We start from the raw sequence: 21,247 nt of genomic DNA on the forward strand, positions 1-21,247 counted from the left end.
TAGTACAGCAATCTGTTGCATTATCAGGTCAGCTTCATATACAATTATATTGCATGCGCTTACAACTCCCAGTATGTCCTTAACAATGATGAGGAGATATTGGCATTTGTTGATAACAGCCATTATCAGACTGTGCAACATACAGGAACAAAAATGCTGATGAAACATAGTCAGTTTAATAAAAAATGACAACCTTATAAGTGAAACCTTCTTTGATTGGATTTGTTCTTTTTGTTTTCTTTGCCATCTTGTCCAGATGCCATGAAGACTTTTCCCATCCACAGGTCATCTCTGCAGACTTCCATCTTCTAAGAATTTCTGAAGCACATCAAAACAATGTGCCAATAAAAATAACAGTGAAGAGTAACAAACTTGGCACTCAAATGAGATGATAAAGTTGGTGATTTATTGGTGGAAGAAAAGAACAAGCACTGGTACTTTTGTTCTACCAATAAATCACCAAACTTATCATCTCATTTGAGTGCCAAGTTTGTTACTCTTCATTTTGATGGTACTGGATCCTACTTAAGCATCACCAACAGAAGTGCCGTGTTTATCCACATCATTAAAAATAACATTGTCTTTATAATTTCTCTGAATAAAAATATCTGCTTTTTGCCTGCTGTGCCCCTGAATAAATATTTTCATTTTACCGTGTTACCTTAAAAAAATTATAAACACCACAATGTCCCTTTTATAGTACATGGACTCAACTTTGTCCTTTCCCATAAACTATTACCTCCACACAATCCCCCTTATGAACTGTAATTGCTACACCATCATCCTTCTGAACTATAACTGCCACACTGTTCATCATCATGAGATCTATACCCTCCACTTTTTTAACCACTGCACTGACCTTACTAATTAGATATGACAGCCACACTGTTCACCTTTATTAGATATAACTGCCACATTGTCCATCTGAGTAGCTATAACTGCCATACCATCCACCCAGATTATTCTAGAGCAGTCACATTGTACACCCTGATTAGCTACAACCACCATATTGTCCATTCTTATTAGCTATAACAACCATACTGTCTGGCCTTAAAAAGCTATAAATTCCACACTGTCTGACCTTATTAGCTATCATCACCACACTGTCCACTCTTATTAACTATAAATGCTACATTGTCCACTCTAATTAGCTATAACTGCCAAACTGTCCCTATCTTAAGTTCCCTCCTCTCCTTTCTATACTGGGACCTCTCTTCAGACTGTTTACTCATACTGTGTTCTCCCATTCTGTCCAATCTCTATACTGTGTGTCTCCCCTATATTTGGCCATCAAACTGTCTCCTCAGGCTAACTTCTCTTTATAAGGGGCCACATACTGTCATCTAACATTTTGTTTACCCATGCTACCTAGTCTATCTACTGATCATCTTCCTAGCACCTTTCCCCCCCCTCTTAATATCATACCTTCTAGACTGTGTCCTCACACTGTGCTCTACACTGCCCAATCTCTATACAATGCCCTTCACACTCTCATTCTCTGCCCATACTGTCTCCTCCTATCATTTCTTTAACCTAGCAAAACTCTACTGTGTCTGTGGGTCTATTGTAGCATTTACCTTACAATAATCTACTCCTCTGCGGCACAGGTGAACTCATCATGGTGTTGAACATCACTGTTACGGGGGGCTGTCTGATAATAAAACCTAAAGGAGTAACAGACAGTCAGGGTCCACCGTGCAAAGACTCTGCTGCAGACTATGGCAGAGTGAAATACCTCTGTTAAACTCACTGAGGAATATAATTAGTAAATAAGGCAATTCCTCCCTTACTTGGAGGGTGTGTGGAATGGTCTCTGTTAATAATTACAGAGACAAAGGCAGTGAGTGTGAAATGGCACCTACCTAGGTCCGTTCCTCTAGTGGTGCCAGGAAACGGACAGCAGCGTAAGCCGCACAAAGCTCCTACCTGCGTTCGCTCCACTAGTGTGTGAGGACACGAACCACTAGATATGGCACCTGCCTAGGTCCGCTCTTCTAGTGGTGCAAAAGAGACGCACAGCAGCGTAAGCCGCACAAAGCTCCTACCTGCGTTCGCTCCACTAGTGTGCGAGGACACGAACCACTAGATATGGCACCTGCCTAGGTCCGCTCTTCTAGTGGTGCAAAAGAGACGGACAGCAGCATAAGCCGCACAAAGCTCCTACCTCTGTTCGCTCCCCTAGTGTGCGAGGATACGAACAACTGCCAGACGCAGTATAAGGAACGTTACCCTAGCGCCAACGTCCACCTACGAGTAGAATCACAAGGCCCAGCCGGACTATGTGCCTCAGGCACCTGCCTATGTCCGCTCCCCTAAGAGGTAAGGATACGGACTGCAGCCGAAGCTGTAAGGTATAAGAACGCTACCCTGCCGGTAGCGCTCACCTAGCATAGACAGAGAGATGCCTAGAGGAACGTGCACAGAGCATCTACTCTCAGGCATGAACCAAGAGGACTGAGCGCCGTGCGGCGTGCGTCAGGGTCTTATATAGATTCTGTGCCTCATCCAAGATGGAGGACACCAGAGCCAATCCGCTGCCAGAACGACAGGAATGACGTCACGCTGGCCTATCACCGAGCAAAGCGTCACAAGCACATGACCAGCGACCAATCGGCATAGAAGGTGTCAGAGACATGTGACCTCGTGTCAGCGATGATGTCACCCGCACATGTGCAATGGCTCCAAGATAGGACTTAGTCTCCAGCGCTTGCACATGTGCAGTAGCAAGAAATCTGGACATAGACTCCAGTGCCACAGCAACCGTAACAGTACCTCCCCCTCAAGGGCCCCCCTCCCGGCGACGCAGGTAATCGGCAACTAAGTCGGGAGCATGGACAGCCTCCTCAGGCTCCCAAGAGCGATGTTCCGGGCCATAGCCCTCCCAATCTATCAAGAAGAACCTGCGCCCTCTAACCATCTTAGAACCAACTATGGCTCGTACCTCATAGCTAGAGCGAGAGGAATCAGAGGCAGGAGAGTGCACTTCACGAGCGTGAGGTAAAATAGCCGGCTTTAGCAGTGAGACATGGAATTTGTCATGGATCCTAAGATGGACAGGTAACTTCAATTGGTAGACTACAGGATTTACCTGTCGAAGAACCTCATAAGGACCCAGGAAGCGAGGAGCAAATTTGACAGAGCTCACTCTAAGTCTCACGTGTTTTGCAGAGAGCCACACAAAGTCCCCCGGAGAAAAGACAGGAGCCGGGCGACGAAACCGATCGGACACCGTCTTCATACGGTCCTTAGCTGCTTGGATCGACTCTTGAGTCCGATCCCAAACCTCTCTGGCATTAGTTGCCCAGTCGGCCACAAGAGGAGGAGGTGCAGCAGCGGGAAACGGTACCGGTACCCTAGGGTGTTGCCCATTATTGAGTACGAGCGGTGTCTGCCCAGTGGCCTCAGCCAGCGAATTGTTAAGGGCAAATTCTGCCCAGGGCAGGAGTTAGGACCAGTTATCGTGGTTCTCAGCAACAAAGTGTCGAAGGTATATAATCATGGATTGATTGGTACGCTCAACCAAACCATTGGTCTCCGGATGGTATGCCGAAGAGAGATTCAACTCAATTTGCAGAAGGCTACAAAGATCTCGCCAGAATCAGGAAGCAAATTGCGGACCTCTATCACAAATGATACGATCTGGCATCCCGTGAAGCCTAAAGACATGCTTGAGGAATAGTTTGGCTAGTACCCTGGAAGATGGGATTCTCGATAACGGTACGAGATGAACCATCCGGGAGAAATGGTCCGTAATGACCCACACAAATCTATGTCCCTGTGAACACGGAAGATCACCCACAAAGTCCATGCCTACCACCTCCCATGGTCTATCTGGCACTGGTAAAGGATGCAAGAGCCCAGCCTGTCTCTGCCGTAATGGACGGTTGCGAGCACACGAGTAGCAGGAACCGACATATCTCTTGACGTGGCTGGCTAAGTGTGGCCACCAATACCACCTCTCCAGTAACTCTCGTGTCCGCCTAATACCAAAATGCCCACCCACCTTTGAGGTGTGGGCCCTCGACAGTATATCATTCTGTCGATCAGGCGGAACAAAGGTCTTGCCCGGTGGGATTTGGTCTAACGTCACAGGGGAGAGCGTATGAAAAACCCTGGAGGGAAGGATAAGACGAGGTTCGTCAATCTCTTCCTGGGTAGAAACCATAGAGCGAGACAGGGCGTCTGCCTTGTTATTCTTACTCCCAGACAGATAGTTGATGGAGAAGTGAAAGCGGGAGAAAAACAAGGACCAGCGGGCTTGGCGAGGATTCAGACGCTGAGTGGTTTGTATGTCAGATTCTTATGGTCTGTATAGACCTGGAAAGGATGTTTCGCTCCTTTCAGCAAGTGACGCCACTCCTCCAAGGCTAATCTCAGGGCGAGCAGTTCCCTATCCCCAATGGTATAGTTTCTCTCTGCCGGTGAAAAGGTTTTAGCAAAGAAGAAACACGGCCTTTTTCTACCTGCACCGTTCTTTTGATACAAGACCGCACCAGCACCCACTGAAGAGGCATCAGCCTCCAAGAGGAAGGGCTTATTCTCATCGGGTCTTTGAAGAACGGGAGCAGTTGAAAAGTGTCTTTTTACTGCCTCAAAAGCCTGAGATGTCTTAGTAGACCAGACTTTGGGATTAGCACCTTTCTTAGTCAAGGCCACCAAAGGGGCCACCAAAGTAGAGAAATGGGGTGGTATGAACTGCCTGTAATAATTTATGAATCCTAAGAAGCATTGCACCGCCTTCAAGGAATGAGGTTCGGACCATTCCAGGACAGCAGAGAGCTTCGCAGGATCCATAGCCAGACCCTCTTGTGAGATAATGTAGCCCAAAAAAGGCAAGGATGACTGCTCGAATACACATTTTTCGAGTTTAGCAAACAATGAGTGCTCCCTTAAACGGGAAAGGACACGAACGACATCCTGATGATGAGTCTCCAGATCAGGAGAAAAAATCAGGATGTCGTCCAGATACACCACTACAGAGGATAACAGTAAATCCCTGAACACATCGTTTACTAAGTCCTGAAATACTGCGGGTGCATTACATAAACCAAAAGGCATGACGAGGTATTCATAGTGACCGTCTCGGGTGTTAAAAGCGGTCTTCCATTCGTCACCCTCTCGAATTCGTACCAAGTAATACGCACCCCGCAGATCCAACTTCGTAAAAACTTGAGCTCCCCTCAGTCTGTCAAAGAGCTCCGAAATTAAAGGTAACGGGTATTTGTTCTTTATTGTGATTGCGTTGAGACCCCTGTAATCTATGCAGGGACACAAATCACCCTCTTTCTTCCAAACAAAGAAAAACCCAGCTCCCGCGGGAGAGACAGACTTACGAATGAACCCTGTTACACCTCGTGGCTCTCCTGTGGCAAGGAATGAGACAGTCTCCTTGCCTGCCACGAGCGCTCCTGCTCCGCAGCACCGAAGGTCTGCCAGACTGCGCAGAGTGCAGGAGAAACCTCCTCAGAGAGGCAGCACAAGGGTGACACCTAGTGGTACTCCTGTTGCAAGAAATGAGGAGGTCTCCCATTCCTTGCCTGCCACAGCTCCTCCTGCTCAGCAGCCTCGAAGGTCTGTGAGGTTGCGCAATGTGCAGAGATTTGCTGCTCAGGGAAGCAGTGAGACTCCCGTTATCTCTACACATTGTGAGACCGAGGATCCCTCCTCTATTTCCCAGAGGCAGGAGGGTGAGCATGTGCTATGCTTGGTGGATCCTGATTCGCCCACTGACGTCACACGGCTTGATGACAAGGCTGGTGACGTGGTGAATCCTGACTGGCCAGGCTGGGATGTCGTGGATCCTGATTGGGTCAAGTCCGTCATCTCCGCCTCGCGCCCGCCCTTGGCTGGAGCTGCACCTCCTTAAAAGCTCCTCCTGCCATCATGGCGGCGCGCGACCATCCTTCTATGTTTGGATGTCTGGCAGCGTGCTGCCACGCCACTGCTCAGGCATTATCTTCTTCTGTGGGCTTGGCCCTTGCTGCTTAGGCAGCACCTGGTTTGCAGGCCGTGTCCCTGCCTTGCTGCTCCGGCAGTAGCTCCTTCTACAGGCCGTGTTCCTGTCCCAGGTGAGCTCCTCGAGTCTCCACTGGACTCACCTGGTTATTGAAAGCACACGTGCGTGGGCACCTCTGTGCTACCCTCGTGCCATATTCTCGTGACTTCCACTGGCACACGTGCGTGGGCACCTCTGTGCTTCCCCGTGCAACAGGTACACCGAGCTGTGTGATCCCTGCCATACAACCCACACGGGTTAGGGCAGACCGGTGTACATAGATCGTCTGTGACATTCCAGACGATCGCTAGCAGCAACCCGCTCACTCTTCACCCACCATAGCAGCGGTCCCTTACACCGCACAGTGGACCTTGACCGGCGGAAGCTGTCCATTCCCCATCTTGGCACGCTTCCCCGGGTCCCCCTCGTAACATTACGGTCGCGCCAAAGGTCTGGCTATGGCTGAAGAGCAGCAGCAGTTGCTGCGTTATGTGCAGCAGTTGGAATCACGTTTGGCAGCAGTGGAGCAGTCTTCCTCCGACAAGACTGCTCTGACGACAGTCGCCACCCAGGCGGCTACCCAGGCTGTGCTATTGGGCGGAAGGTCTCCTCGCCTTGCGCTTCCAGAGCGCTTTAGCGGGGACATCTCCGAGTGCCGTGGGTTTATAAACCAAGTTACCACCTACTTAGAGCTGTCCGCGACTCTTTACGCTACCGAGAAGGCGAGGGTAGCCTTCGTCCAGTCCCTGCTCACAGGGAGAGCGCTGAAGTGGTCCACGCCGTTGTGGGAGCGCGGAGATCGGGTGGTGAATAACTTAGCATCTTATCTTGGGGCCATGAGAATGGTGTTCCTCGGGCCTCAAGTCACCCACGACTCCGCGCTGCGCCTCCTACGACTTCGGCAAGGGTCCGCTTCAGTCGGGGACTTTGCCATACACTTTAGGACACTTGCCGCAGAGCTGGACTGGCCCGATAAGGTCCTTGTCCCTGTGTTCTGGGAGGGCCTGGCAGGGTTCGTCAAAGACGCACTGGCCACGCGTGAGGTGCCTGCTACTTTAGAGTCCTTGATTGTGGTTGCCTCTCGCATAGACATCCGCCAGGCGGAGCGGAGGCTCGAGGTCTCTTCAGCACCCACGTCCTCACGGCCTAAAAAGCGTCTGGCTCCCGTATTCCACCAGACAGGTCTCCCAGCCAGCTCTGTAGGCGACTCCGTGGAGTCAATGGAGGTGTCCAAAGCGGTCTCCTCTACCCCAGGTTCTCGGTCTGGTGTCATCTGCTTTTCCTGTGGGCAGAGGGGACACATAGCTACCCGATGTCCCAAACCGTCGGGAAAAGACAGCGTCTAGTTTCCATCAGAGGGGGGTTACTAGACGCTGCTTCTCCCTCTAGGTTGACTATCAGCGCCCAGTTGCAGTTTGGCACTACTCTCTTCTCTGCTCTGGCCTGCCTGGACTCAGGCGCTGATGGCAATTTCATTTCGACCTCCCTGGCAACCCGATACTCAGTTCCCCTGGTTCTCATACCCAAGCCACTCAGGGTTCGGGTAGTCAACGGGTCCCTACTAGTCGATCCCATCACCCAGATCACCATCCCTCTCAGGATGGAAGTACCACCAGGACACCATGAGCAGGTGTCCTTCCTGGTGCTTCCAGGGGGGACGGATGAGATCCTACTGGGCCTCCCCTGGTTGAGACAGCATGCTCCTATACTCAACTGGGCAACAGGGGAGATCTCATCATGGGCAGGATCCTGTAGGGAGCACCTCGTGACTACCGAACCACCCGCTACCATTAGGTCGGTTGGGTCCTCAGGGAATACAGGGGAGCCAGGTTTACCGACACCTTATGAGGCCTACAGGGACGTCTTCTCCAAGAGGGCCGCAGATACCCTTCCTCCCCACCGGCCATACGATTTCCGAATAGACCTGAAGCCAGGCTCCGAGCCCCCTAGGGGCAGAGTGTATCCCCTCTCTGCTCCAGAGACGGAGGCTATGTCCAAATATATTCAGGACAGCCTGGCAAAAGGGTTCATTTGCAAGTCTATTTCACCGGCCGGTGCGGGGTTCTTCTTCGTGCAAAAGAAGGAAGGGGATCTACGCCCCTGTATCGATTACAGGGGATTAAATGCAATCACGATCAAAAACAAATACCCTTTGCCCCTCATTACGGAGTTATTTGATCGATTCCGCGGGGCAAAGATCTTCACGAAGCTGGATCTACGCGGGGCGTATAATCTACTGCGAGTCCGAGAGGGCGATGAGTGGAAGACCGCCTTCAACACCAGGGACGGTCACTACGAGTATCTCGTAATGCCCTTCGGACTCTGCAATGCCCCCGCCGTATTTCAAGACTTTGTGAATGATGTTTTCCGGGATTTGTATCTTTCCGTGGTTGCATACCTGGATGATATCCTTATCTTCTCCCCCGATCTTGCCACCCATCGGAGGGATGTCATCCGAGTACTTAAGAGGCTCCGCACTCATTCGTTATATGCTAAGCTAGAAAAGTGCGTTTTTGAACGTGAATCCTTGCCGTTCCTGGGGTATATCGTGTCCAGTCAGGGGTTAGCAATGGATCCGGGGAAGTTGGAGACAGTGATGAAATGGCCTGAGCCCCGCTCGCTGAAAGCGATCCAGCGATTCTTGGGGTTTATCAATTATTATCGCCAGTTCATTCCCAACTTCTCGACGGTGGCAGCACCCATCATTGCCCTTACCCGCAAGGGCGCTAATCCCAAAGCATGGACACGGGAAACGGTAGAGGCATTTCACACTCTCAAAACTTACTTCTCCAGAGCTCCCATCCTTCATCGTCCAGACATCTCCAAACCCTTTCTACTAGAGGTAGACGCCTCTTCGGTCGGTGCTGGTGCAGTCCTGTACCAGAAAGACGAACGAGGAAGGAAGCATCCTTGTTTCTTTTCCTCCAAGACCTTTTCTCCGGCCGAGAGGAACTACTCCATAGGGGATAGGGAGTTACTGGCGATGAAACTAGCATTCCAGGAATGGCGGCATCTCCTGGAGGGTGCGAAGCATCCATTTGAAGTATTTTCCGACCATAAAAATCTCACATACCTCCAGACAGCACAACGCCTGAACCCAAGGCAGGCCCGTTGGTCCTTGTTCTTCTCCCGGTTCCGCTTTATTATCCGCCACCTGGCCGGTGAGAAGAACGTACGGGCCGATGCCTTGTCACGTTGTATGGTTGTGTTGGAGGAGGACGAGGAGGAGCCTCGTCTTATACTACCCCCGGACAGCTTGAGGATGGTCACTCCCACTTCTTTGGACCAGGTGCCACCTGGCAAGACCCTCGTTCCCCCTGAACTACGGAATGAGGTGCTATCGTGGGCCCATGCCTCCAAGGTCGGGGGTCACTTTGGGGTCAAAAGGACCAGAGACCTTGTGACTAGGCACTATTGGTGGCCGAGACTACCCCAGGACATACAGGAGTATGTGGGAGCCTGTATGTCGTGTGCACGGAATAAGCCGTCCCGGCAGAGACCGGCAGGTCTTCTTCACCCACTGCCAGTGCCGGATCGTCCCTGGGAAGTGGTGGGAATGGACTTCCTGGGAGATCTGCCCAAGTCAGCAGGTCACAAGGTCGTATGGGTCATCACGGATCACTTCTCTAAAATGGTCCACTTGGTGCCTCTCCCACGACTCCCGACGTCACGTGCTCTCGCCACCTTATTCATTAGGCATGTATTTAGGCTGCATGGCATGCCTGACAAGGTGGTGAGCGACCGGGGTCCCCAGTTCGCGTCTCGCTTCTGGAGAGAGCTCTGTAAGCTCCTGCAGATAGAGCTGAACATCTCCTCCGCATACCATCCCGAAACCAATGGACTGGTAGAGAGGACCAATCAGACCTTGGTAACTTACCTCCGCCATTTTATCTCCGCGCACCACGACAACTGGGCTAACCTCCTTCCTTGGGCCGAATTTGCCATTAATAATTCGGTCCATGAATCCTCTGGTCAGACTCCGTTCCTGCTCAATAACGGACAACATCCCAGAATCCCGGTTCCGATGCCCATTACGTCACCCGATCCTAGAGTGGAGGATTGGGCGACCGAGGCCCGGGAGATCTGGGATAACACCCAAGAGGCCCTTAAGAGGGATAAAGACCGGATGGTGACAACGGCTGATGAGCGCCGCCGCCCTGCACCATCCTTCGCCCCTGGTGACCTAGTGTGGCTGTCCTGTAAGAATGTTAACCTACGGGTACAGGCAGCCAAGTTCGCCCCTAGGTACCTGGGTCCGTTTAAAGTGCTAGAGCAGGTGAACCCGGTGGCATACCGACTCCAGCTCCCTCCACGCTGGGCTATAGCCAACACCTTTCACGTGTCCCTCCTGAAACCCGTACGACTTAATAAGTTCTCGGGGTCCCTGACGCCTCAAACTGACTCCCCGCCCGACGACTCTGAGGTGGCGAAGCTTGTGGAGACAAAAGTTATACGGGGCAGGAGGTACTACCTCGTGGAGTGGGTCGGCCGTGGTCCGGAGCATAGATCCTGGGAATTGGAGGATCATATCCACGCCCCGGGTTTGATAGCGGCCTTCGAGCACGGGCAGGGGGGGGGCCTAGACGGGGGGGTAATGTTACACCTCGTGGCTCTCCTGTGGCAAGGAATGAGACAGTCTCCTTGCCTGCCACGAGCGCTCCTGCTCCGCAGCACCGAAGGTCTGCCAGACTGCGCAGAGTGCAGGAGAAACCTCCTCAGAGAGGCAGCACAAGGGTGACACCTAGTGGTACTCCTGTTGCAAGAAATGAGGAGGTCTCCCATTCCTTGCCTGCCACAGCTCCTCCTGCTCAGCAGCCTCGAAGGTCTGTGAGGTTGCGCAATGTGCAGAGATTTGCTGCTCAGGGAAGCAGTGAGACTCCCGTTATCTCTACACATTGTGAGACCGAGGATCCCGCCTCTATTTCCCAGAGGCAGGAGGGTGAGCATGTGCTATGCTTGGTGGATCCTGATTCGCCCACTGACGTCACACGGCTTGATGACAAGGCTGGTGACGTGGTGAATCCTGACTGGCCAGGCTGGGATGTCGTGGATCCTGATTGGGTCAAGTCCGTCATCTCCGCCTCGCGCCCGCCCTTGGCTGGAGCTGCACCTCCTTAAAAGCTCCTCCTGCCATCATGGCGGCGCGCGACCGTCCTTCTATGATTGGATGTCTGGCAGCGTGCTGCCACGCCACTGCTCAGGCATTATCTTCTTCTGTGGGCTTGGCCCTTGCTGCTTAGGCAGCACCTGGTTTGCAGGCCGAGTCCCTGCCTTGCTGCTCCGGCAGTAGCTCCTTCTACAGGCCGTGTTCCTGTCCCAGGTGAGCTCCTCGAGTCTCCACTGGACTCACCTGGTTATTGAAAGCACACGTGCGTGGGCACCTCTGTGCTACCCTCGTGCCATATTCTCATGACTTCCACTGGCACACGTGCGTGGGCACCTCTGTGCTTCCCCGTGCAACAGGTACACCGAGCTGTGTGATCCCTGCCATACAACCCACACGGGTTAGGGCAGACCGGTGTACATAGATCGTCTGTGACATTCCAGACGATCGCTAGCAGCAACCCGCTCACTCTTCACCCACCATAGCAGCGGTCCCTTACACCGCACAGTGGACCTTGACCGGCGGAAGCTGTCCATTACCCATCTTGGCACGCTTCCCCGGGGCCCCCTCGTAACAGAACCCCTTCTCTAAACTCTCTCTTATATAGGTCGACATGGCCTCTGACTCAGGTATCGACAGGGGGTAAACCCTGCCCTTAGGTGGAACCGAACCGGGGATAAGGTCTATGGCACAGTTATACGGCCTATGGGGTGGAAGAACCTCAGCACCCTGTTTGGAGAACAAGTCAGCGAAATCCAGATAGGGTGTAGGTATGGGAGAGAGATCAGTTGACGCAACCGCAAGGACCTTAGGTGGCAAGGGAAGACATCGTGACTGACATTTCGAACCCCAACTAATAATGCTGTCGGACTCCCAGTCAATGTGAGGAGCATGAGTCCGAAGCCATGGGAGACCCAGAAGGACGTCGTCTATACCCTCAGGCAAAACAAGAAAAGAAATCTCCTCTATGTGACCCTGAGACAGGGAAAGGTGCAAGGGAACTGTCCTCAATGTAATGGAGTCAGACAACATAGTTCCATTAACAACACGGACAGGAATAGGCACCTCTAACATGATAGAGGGAATATTGTGTCTCTTTACAAATCCTGAGGACACAAAAGTCCCGTCAGCTCCGGAATCCACAAAAGCCATAATAGGCCATGTATTCTCAGAGAATGAGAGCTGACCTGGGATACTACACTTAGAGGGTGCAGAAGACGTCTCTAGTAACCCCCCTCTAATGGTTACTAGGCCTGCGAGTTTCCCTGACGGCTAGGACACTTGTTGGCATAGTGCCCAGCCTGACGACATATGTAACATATAGGAGGACCAGACTTGCGTAGTCTGGAGGACGTATGACTTAACTCCATAGGAGTGGGAGATGTTTCAGATGCTGAGGAAGATGGTAGTGGACCCTCAACAACTGGAATAGCCTGATGCTTAGGGCGTGAGGAAGAGACCTCGAGTCTACGTTCCCTATGGCGTACGTCGATCCTCGTTGCTACTGTGATCAAGTCTTCCAGAGAAGCAGGGACCTCACGAGTAGCAAGAGCATCCTTAACATAGCCTGCCAACCCTCTCCAGAAGATAGGAATCAACACCTTCTCTGGCCAATCTAGTTCTGCCACCAGAGTTCTAAAAGCAATGGCATAAGAACTAGTGAATAACGAACCCTGAGATAGATCTAACAGTCTCAGGGCCGCATCATGGGTAACCTGCGGACCCATGAATACCGCCTTAAGAGCATCAAGAAAGTCTTGATGTCTCAGAGTAACCACATCAGAGCGCTCCCATAGGGGAGTCGCCCATTCTAAGGCTTTGTCCTGAAGTAAGGAGATGATAAAGCCTACTCTGGAACTCTCTGTAGAGAAGCGAGAAGAGTTGACCTCTAGGTGTATCTGACACTGACTAATGAAACCACGACATGATCTGGCATCGCCAGAATATCTGTTTGGCAGAGCAAGTCGAGGATCATGTGCAGATGTCACCATGGTCTGAGGTTTATCCTCTATACTCTTGAGCCGTGACTCAAGTACTTGTATGTAACGGTGTAACTGCTGATATTCTGACATAACTGCCAGACCCTTGGCTCAGTCCTAATGTTACGGGGGGCTGTCTGATAATAAAACCTAAAGGAGTAACAGACAGTCAGGGTCCACCGTGCAAAGACTCTGCTGAAGACTATGGCAGAGTGCAATACCTCTGTTAAACTCACAGAGGAATATAATTAGTAAATAAGGCAATTCCTCCCTTACTTGGAGGGTGTGTGGAATGGTCTCTGTTAATAATCACAGAGACAAAGGCAGTGAGTGTGAAATGGCACCTACCTAGGTCCGTTCCTCTAGTGGTGCCAGGAAACGGACAGCAGCGTAAGCCGCACAAAGCTCCTACCTGCGTTCGCTCCACTAGTGTGTGAGGACACGAACCACTAGATATGGCACCTGCCTAGGTCTGCTCTTCTAGTGGTGCAAAAGAGACGAACAGCAGCGTAAGCCGCACAAAGCTCCTACCTGCGTTCGCTCCACTAGTGTGCGAGGACACGAACCACTAGATATGGCACCTGCCTAGGTCCGCTCTTCTAGTGGTGCAAAAGAGACGGACAGCAGCATAAGCCGCACAAAGCTCCTACCTCTGTTCGCTCCCCTAGTGTGCGAGGATACGAACAACTGCCAGACGCAGTATAAGGAACGTTACCCTAGCGGCAACGTCCACCTACGAGTAGAATCACAAGGCCCAGCCGGACCATGTGCCTCAGGCACCTGCCTATGTCTGATCCCCTAAGAGGTAAGGATACGGACTGCAGCCGAAGCTGTAAGGTATAAGAATGCTACCCTGCCGGTAGCGCTCACCTAGCATAGACAGAGAGATGCCTAGAGGAACGTGCACAGAGCATCTACTCTCAGGCATGAACCAAGAGGACTGAGCGCCGTGCGGCGTGCGTCAGGGTCTTATATAGACTCTGTGCCTCATCCAAGATGGAGGACACCAGAGCCAATCCGCTGCCAGAATGACAGCAATGACGTCACGCTGGCCTATCACCGAGCAAAGCGTCACAAGCACATGACCAGCGACCAATCGGCATAGAAGGTGTCAGAGACATGTGACCATGTGTCACAAGCACATGACCAGCAGCCAATCGGCATAGAAGGTGTCAGAGACATGTGACCTCGTGTCAGCGATGATGTCACCCGCACATGTGCAATGGCTCCAAGATAGGACTTAGTCTCCAGCGCTTGCACATGTGCAGTAGCAAGAAGTCTGGACATAGTCTCCAGTGCTCGCACATGTGCAGTAGCAAGAAATCTGGACATAGACTCCAGTGCCACAGCAACTATAACAATCACCTTGACCTCAGAAGTACCAATGTTCAGAGCCTAAATTGTACTCGTGTTTGATAGATGCGAGTAAAATTGAATGCAGGTAGCTAGCTTGTCTTCCAAATCAGCTATCAATTTAACAAACTCTGAGAATGTCTGAATCCTGCTCCCAGAAGTGGTGAAATACTGCCCCCTGAGAGAAACCTCTAACCAATGCACAAGGTGGCCCGTTGGTAACACCCTGCTGGGTGGACATGTCCTGCTTGCCTCTGCCTAGTTATGCCCCTTCTTAAAACTGTACACAGTATCTCATGTATGGACTAACCAGAGACTTCTTGAAGGCTAATTATGAATACTCGGAATATAATTATTAGCTGCATGGCCTTATTGCTTTTCAGTTTTTATGCTATGTTTTTAAGTTATGATTGTGGCATTTGGCTTCCTACATCCCCTCTTATGACAGTATGCAGTTTATGTTCTTTCATTCTGATTGAATACTTCTTTTATTATACCTTCTTTACAAATGTACTTCGATAAATTATAGACATGGCTTTGAAAAGCACTAAAACTTTTGTTAAAGGACATCTTAGTTTTACGGCACTTTATAGCTTTGTGATAATAGCAGGATAAACAGCCATCTCTAAATATAAAGTAGCAATGTGATATGTTAAAGAAAACAGCTGCACAAAAAAAGAACAATTGAGACCTGACCTTTTAAAAATCACAGACTTGAGAATAAGTAAAACTGATTGCTCTTCTAGCTCGGCTCCCTGAAGCTGTTTATTATTTTGTTAGGCTTAAATACTTATTATTCTTGCTTATTAAAATGAAGAAAAATAACTTATGGCTTTCACATTTTTTGGTAAAAGTAAAACAAGGAAACAATTTAGGTTACTGGAAAAAATTATTTAAATTTAAATTTGGAATGCCATTCAAAAGAATAGCCCAATACAGGACGAAGAACATATGAGTCATGACCATAAATGTATCAGTGTTCGTTCATATAGAGAATCTTAATCCTGGGGTTCAGCTGGCAATGACAAAGTGCCAGCTATCATAGGAATGCCTGTAGTTAAGGTTTCAAGGATATGATTCATAAGCATGGCTGAAATACTGCAATACTGCACCCTGTCAGCTAGCCAAAACAGAAAGAAAGGGGTCTTGTGTTCTGTTCCAGATTTTCTACATAAGGATGGTTTATGTTATAGCTGGCAGGGTCAATATCAGATTTTACATAAAAAACACAATGACAAATATTATAGTTGTATTAGTCAATGCTGCATATTAACTAGGCGAACTTCAAGTAGTAAGTATTCAAGATATGCATAGGTTCCCAGGAGAAAGGACCTCATCTACCATTTTACAGCATACACAGAGAAGTTGTTGCTCCAATAGAAGAAAACCCAATGACACTATATATAAGTTCATGTGGATGACATTCATTGCTAATATATTTTTTGGCTTTATGGGGTCACTGTCTGTAACTTGGAGTGAATACCATATTTTTTGTTTTATAGGACGCACTGGATTATAAGAAGATGCACCCCAAATATAATCCTAGTGCATCTTATAATATCTTACCGGGGGGAATGGTTTTGGTGGAGCAACTCAGGAAAGTTACAGAGTCGGTGATGCTGCGGTCTTGGACGATGGGGTGTCGCAGCTCAGGAGGGTCAGTGAACAGAGGTCAGTGATACTGCGAGCATGGAGGTGTTGAGTTGTCAGGCGTCATTGATCTGCCAGCAGACTGCGGGCTCCATTGAATCGCTCGCGGTTGACAAAATTGACTGCAAGAAAATGGCCGCAGAAGCTGCGAGTATGCAGATAGGCCTCCAAGCCATTTTTTTGAAGTCCATCGCATCAATCTGTGCACGTGCCACCTCCATAGCCATTTTCTTGAAGTCCATCAAGTCAACCGAGAGTGATCCAATGGAGCCCGCAGCCTACAGTCTGATCAATGGTGCCCACTGCATTGCTGACCCTCCATCCTCTGACCCTCCTGAGCCACTCCACTGCAGTGACACCCCCTCCTTCGAACTTTCAGTATCGCTGACCCTGCTTCTTGTGACCCTGCTCCACCACCGTCGTTCAGGTAAGCCATATTATTATAAAATGCACCCCATTTTACCCCCAGTTTTGGGGGGAAAAAAGTGCATCATATAATCCTGAAAATATGGTATGTTCAGACAAAGCATTCGCCATATTCATTGCTTTTACTACACTGACAGTGTAGCTGTAGGAAATTTTATTCCTTTGTAACTGCTTGTATTTATTACCTTTGTTGCTCAAAAAGAAAGAAACTAGTAAATTAATTGACTTTTCATTTATTTTGCTTATTTGCTAAAGCGCTGTCCCAAATATTTTTGAGAGAGAGAGACTGTCTCACTCCCTAAGTGTGCGTGTCATAAACTACTGTTTTTTCACATCATTTTATTAATTAAGTTTGGAATTCAACACGTAACATCAGTACTCTGGGCTGCTGCTGCTGGTTTTTTTGGTGTGTACTTAGGCATTGCAAATTACAATAGGGGAAATCTAGAATACTGAAAAGGGAAAGAGAGATTTGGCTTACTACTATTATACAGTCATGGCCAAAAGTGTTGGTACCCTTGAAATTGTTCCAGAAAATTAAGTATTTCTTCTAGAAAAGTATTGCAATTACACATTTGTCATACATGTTTATTTCCTTTGTGCGCATTAGAACAACATAAAAAACAGATAAAAAAGGCAAATTGGACATAATTTCACACAATAACAAAAAAAGACAGTTGCACTTTGAAATGCTAAAGCATGCAAACCATGAATGTAAAGTGGGCTTTACACGCTACAATATAACTTACGATGTGTTGGCGGGGTCACGTCATAAGTGACGCACATCCGGCATCGTAAGTTATATTGTAGCGTGTGACAGCTACGTGCGATTGCGATTGAACGTTAAAACGTTCATCGCATGCACGTCGTTCAATTGCTAAAAATTGAAAGTAAGGTTGTTCAATGTTCCAGTGGTACCACACATCGCAGTGGGTGACACCCCGGGAACGATGAACAGATCTTACCTGCGTCCCACGGCTCCCGCCGGCAATTCGGAAGGAAGGAGGTGGGCGGGATATTTATGTCCCGCTCATCTCCGCCCCTCCGCTTCTATTGGCCGGCTGCCGCGTGACGTCAATGTGACGCCGAACGTCCCTCCCACTCAGGAAGTGAACGTTCACCACCCACATCGAGGTCGTATGTAAGGGTAAGTACGTGTGACAGCAAATAATCATTTGTGCAACACGTTCAACAAAATGAACGTGCCGCACATACGATGGGGGCGGTTACGATCGCATACGCTATCGTATGCTTAATTGTAACGTGTAAAGCAGGCTTTAGAATATAGACCTGCATTACTGCTTAAGGAAATCTCAGAAAAAAAATTGAGATATTTAGCATACAAAAATGGCCATTTCTATATATGCCCAGTAGCCTCATCAAGGCATATCTCGTATACTGTGTACCTACTCTAACGCCTCTCTCTGGGTTCAAAACCTCCATGTGTATAGACTAGTAGGAATCTGCTACTTACAGAATAAAATCACCTTTGACTAATGACGGTGGGTTGCCCAGTCAGAGGGCATGTGTCCATAATTTAGACAAGAAACTGAAGTACTCCCAACATGCAGTTTGAGCAGGTGCAAAACCAAACATGACATATAATAACAAAAGAAAAATCCAGTTGCACTCTGAAATGTTAAAGCATGCAAACCATGAATGTAAGAATATAGATATGCATTACTGCTTAAGGAAATCTAGGAAAAATAAGATATTTAGCATACTAAAATTGCCATTTCTATAGCTGCCCAGTAACCGTGTCAAGGCATATTGGTAGTGACATCAGTTTTTTTGTCTAGATTATGGAGTCATGCCCTCTGACTGTGCACCTCTCCCCCACTTTCCCATTATAAAGCTGTAGGGGGGAAAAAGCGCAATAGGATCTTACCCGGTATGAGGGTAGAGAGACAGAACAGAAAGAGATACACTCACCTGGTAGGGTTGTGCCAGTCACAACCCCCTATGATCGCATGTGAGTGGTTTTATGTGGTTTAGCAGCGGCCCCGGAAAGCAGGTTATCATATAAATCAAATAGAAAACCGGTTTTAAATGCCGCGCTAAAAACCACAGATGCTGTAGATAAAGAGATTTCCTTTATTTCACAGTTCTACGCATTTCAGAGATATCTCCGTCTCCTTCCTCAGGAAAAGAAATCATATTACAAACAACAGGCCACAGGACCTATATATAGGAATACAAGTAGCCACATATGCATCTGGGAAGTGAACAGCCTATATTACTCAGAGCCAATGACTCAGCGCCACATGGAGAAGAGAGAAAAAAAATTGATTGAGATTGAATCATAACCTCACAAATATTGAAAGAAGAGCCCTTGATAATCTCAGGGAGAATCACAATATCATTATACGGGCAGCTGATAAGGGGGGGGGGATTGTGATTCAAAACAGGACTGACTATCTAAAAGAGGCGTCCAGAATATTATCTGACCCAGTGTATTATGAAGCAGCGGATACAAATAATTATGAGTCAGCCATTTTAAATTACAAGATTTTAATACAAAAGGCGGTGGATCTGAATATTTTAAACCCATCTGAAAATAAATTTTTACAAATCAAGGACCCAAATATGGCATTTTTTTATCACTTGCCAAAGATACATAAAGATTTGGTAAATCCCCCAGGGAGGCCCATCATATCGGGTATAGACTCCCTGACAGCAAACCTGGCCCACTACATAGACCAACTTATGCAACCACATGTCTCTGGCCTCAAAAGCCACCTTAGGGATTCAGCCCATCTCATTGATTTTATAAAAAATATCCCATAGAAAGATTCCTACATATTCCTCACTATAGATGTAGCATCTTTACATTCAAACATCCATCATCACCTAGGGCTGTTTTGCTTATCACACTTCCTTGAAGGTGATAGCAGAATCCCACATTCTCAGAAAGAATTCTTGCTGGAGGGAATGAGTTTTATCCTCAACAATAATTATTTTACATTTGGCAAGTTGTATCATCAGTGCCTTGGCACAGCCATGGGCTCTAAGGCTGCATGCTCGTATGCAAATTTATTTATGGGGGTTTTTTAGCTACTGCACATAGAGAATGGGGCTTTTGGCAGTGGTATCATAATTTATAAACGGTTCATAGATGATCTGTTCCTTATTTGGGACAATGATCATGCTGATTTAGAATCTTTCCTTGACAACCTAAATAGCAATGATTGGGGTTTAAAATTTGCACCCACTGTACATAAGAATGAGATACATTTTTTAGATCTCACTATATTCCATCAAGATCATAAAATCCTCACAAAAACTTTCTTTAAGAGGGTAGACGCTAATAGTTACATCCACAACCAGAGTGAACATTATATTAAGTGGTTGCACATCCCCATAAATCAGTATAAGCGTATTAGGAGGAACTGCTCCCTGCATACTGATTTTAGAGAACAGGTTGGGATACTGAGGGATCATTTCATAGAGAAGGATTATCCTAAGTCGTTGATGAAAAAAGCCTATCATGAAACAGTTAAATTGAAACAAACAGATTTGTTGAAGCCTAAAAAAGCTTCACCCCCTTTGGATACTGATGGAAAAAACGACTTTTCTATCAACTTTATCACCATATATAATAGTGATAACAATACCATCAGGAATATTTTCTCTAGACATTGGGGGATATTATTAAGTGACCCCGTGCTTAAGGGTATGTTACCTAGTCGCCCTGGGGTTACCTTCAGGAGGGCACCGACTATAAAAAATATTGTAGCCCCCAGTAGATTGAGGGCACCCCTTGCTAAGAAAAATAACATAAGTGATGCCACTGGCTCTTACAAATGTGGATCTAAAAACTGTTTGTGCTGCAAGAGCATTTGTCACAAAAGGACCACTTTTTGCTCCCAGGGGGGCTTGGAGAATTTCCCCATCAAAAGCCAGCTCACATGCCAGACAGATTTTGTGATTTATTTAGTGGACTGTGTGTGTGGTAAGCAATATATAGGGAGGACCAGCCAATCTCTTCACAACAGGTTGAATTCACACAGGCACAATGTAAAAATAGGTTATATGCTACACGGTCTCTCAAAACATTGTGCTTTGAAGCATAATAAAGAAATGGTTTTTAACATTACACCTATAGAACAGGTAGCCCCCGATGCCCCTAATAGAATGGAAACCCTGAGCAGAAAGGAAACTTTCTGGATCCACAAATTAAATACGTTGAAACCTCTGGGTCTAAATGAGGTCACTGATTTGTTTTATGCTGCAGATATCGTAGTTGAAGGGTGCCTTCTCACAGCAGCAATTTTTAAAATCTCTCCACAGGAGTTCAATAGGATTTAGATCTGAACTAATTGCTGTCCACTTCGGAACTCTCCAACACTTTGTTTCCATTTATTTCTCAGTGCTTTTTGAAGTATGTTTGAGGTCATTGTCCTGCAGGAAGACCTAAAACCTAGGATGCAAACCCAGCTTTTTGAAGCTGTGCATTACATTGTGACCCAAAATCCTTTGGCAATATTCAGATGTCATGATGCCTTGCTCAAAGCAACCAGTGCCAGAAGCAAAACAACCCCAAAATAGCTTTGAACTTCCACTATATTTGATTGTAGGTAGTGTGTTCTTTTTTTGTAGGCCTCATTCCTTTTTTAGTAAACAGTAAAATTGTGCTTTAACAAAAAGCTCTATCTTGGTCTCATCTGTTCACAAGCCAGTTTTCCAGAAGGATTTCAGCTTACTCACAAACATTTTGGCAAACTGCAGTCTAGAACTAAC

Source organism: Anomaloglossus baeobatrachus, chromosome 1 (genome assembly GCF_048569485.1).
Source record: "Anomaloglossus baeobatrachus isolate aAnoBae1 chromosome 1, aAnoBae1.hap1, whole genome shotgun sequence".
NCBI lineage: Eukaryota > Metazoa > Chordata > Amphibia > Anura > Aromobatidae > Anomaloglossus > Anomaloglossus baeobatrachus.